The following is a 2,226-nucleotide window of genomic DNA, read 5'->3' as shown; positions in this document are numbered from 1 at the left end:
CTATGTCCAGAATTGTCTTAACATGTTTTATCTCAGAGAAATTGTTGCTTGTAAGAACTAGATCATCCACATATACCAAGATAGCAGTGAAGGAGGTGGAGGAAATTTTGGTGAAGAGAGCTTGATCAGCAGAGGAATGTGTGAAGCCCAAGGAGACAAGCTTGGTGGACAGAGTTGTATGCCATTCTCTACTGGCTTGCTTGAGGCCATAGAGAAACTTGTGGAGTTTGCAAACCAAAGAAGAAGTAGGAGGAAGGAGACCTGGAGGGGGATGCATATACACTTCCTCATGAAGGTCACCATGAAGGAAGGCATTATTGATGTCAAGCTGCTCAAGGAACCAGGATTTGGCAGCAGCTAAGGCCAAGATGACTCTGATGGTAGTGATTTTGACAACGGGAGAGAAGGTGTCAAAGTAATCTACCCCTTCCATTTGATTGAAGCCCTTGGCAACCAAACGTGCCTTGTATCTATCTAAGGTGCCATCTGCAAGATACTTCACTTTGTAGACCCATTTGCAACCAATGGGGATTTTATTGTCAGGTAAGGGAACAATGGACCAAGTGTGGTTGAGTTGAAGGGCTTGTAGTTCTTGATTCATGGCTGCTTGCCAACAAGGAATGGATGAGGCTTGTTTGTAAATTTGTAGGAGGAAGGCTCAGGAGTGGTTGAGACAGCAAGACAAAATTTCCTGTAAGAAGAAGCACAATTAGCATAAGTGATGTAAGAGGATAAATGATATAAAGTGTTTGGATGGAGTTGTGATTCTAGAGGGGTGCATGTGGATAAAGTGCAGTGATAGTCTTGTAGGTGGGAGGGGGGATTCCTGATTCTAGAGGACTGTCTAATAGGTTGGGTAAGGTTTTGTTGAGGAGAGGAAATGTGTTGGTCAGTTTGTAAAGGTGGAGGAGGAGGTAATGCAGGGTTGGTATAGTCAATAGGGTCAGGGACAGAGGTCTTATTAGATGGAGAGGTGGGTTTACATATGGAGTTGGTCTTGTCATTATGGATGGTATGATGTTGGAAGGGAAAGTATTGTTCATAAAAAATGGTGTTTCTTGAGATGAATATGGTGTGGGTGTGGAGGTTGTATAGAATGAATCCTTTAGTTCCTTGTTTGTAGCCAAGAAACACAGCCTTGATGGCTCTAGGTTGGAATTTGGTCCTGTGGGAGGATAGAGTGGTGGCATAGGCTAAGCACCCAAAGACTCTGAGATGGTCCATAGGGGGCAGGGTGTTGTGAAGGGCCTGGTAGGGACTCTGTTGTTTAAGCAGGGGTGAAGGTAGTCTATTTACGATATGGATTGCATGCTGGATAGCAAAGTTCCAAAGTTTAGGGGGTAAATTGGATTGGAAGAAAATAGATCTTGCTATATTGAGAATATGTTGATGCTTTCTCTCAACAATGTCATTTTGTTGAGGGGTTTCAACACAAGTTCTTTGATGGATGATGCCCTTTTTGCTTAGGTAATCATGCATCAAGAATTCAACCCCATTGTCACTCCTAAGGCATTTTAGTTTCTTCTCAAACTGAGTTTCTATGTAGGAGATGAAATGGGTCAAATGAGACCTAGTCTCAGCTTTAGTCTTTAGAAGAATGATCCATGTGAACCTTGTGTGGTCATCAACAAGGGTGAGGAAGTACTTATGCCCATATATAGAAGGTGTGGCATAGGGTCCCCAAATGTCAGCATGCAGGAGATCAAAACATTGAGAAGTAATAGATGTGCTTATATTGAAAGGAAGTCTTTTTTGTTTGGCTATATGACAAATATTGCATGGAGAAACATCAAGAGCAGTATGAATAAAAGGGAAAGATTTTTTAAGCTGCATTAAGACAGGAATTGGTGTATGACCAAGTCTTAAATGCCATATGCAATCATCATTAGTGTTTACAGAATTAGCAGTAATAGAGTAATGTGCTACAGGATGCCTAGAATCATGCAAATCTATCAAAAATAATCATTGGTGTGGCCTAGCTGAACCAATCATCTTCTTGGTATGGTTCTGCAAAATCAAACACTTTTTGTAAGAAATAATGAAGTGGCAATTGAGATTATACATTAGCTTGTTGACAGAAAGAAGATTAATGTGAAATTGAGGCACAAGAAGAACATCAGTTAAAGTGAGAGTAGGGGTGAGAAAAATTGTGCCTGAGACACAAGTAGAGACCTTGTCACCATTAGGTAGGGTGATGAACATTGGTGCTATAGATTTGTAAGTTTG

Source organism: Lupinus angustifolius, chromosome LG12 (assembly GCF_001865875.1).
Source record: "Lupinus angustifolius cultivar Tanjil chromosome LG12, LupAngTanjil_v1.0, whole genome shotgun sequence".
Classification (NCBI taxonomy): domain Eukaryota; kingdom Viridiplantae; phylum Streptophyta; class Magnoliopsida; order Fabales; family Fabaceae; genus Lupinus; species Lupinus angustifolius.
Note: the sequence above shows the minus strand (reverse complement) of the source record.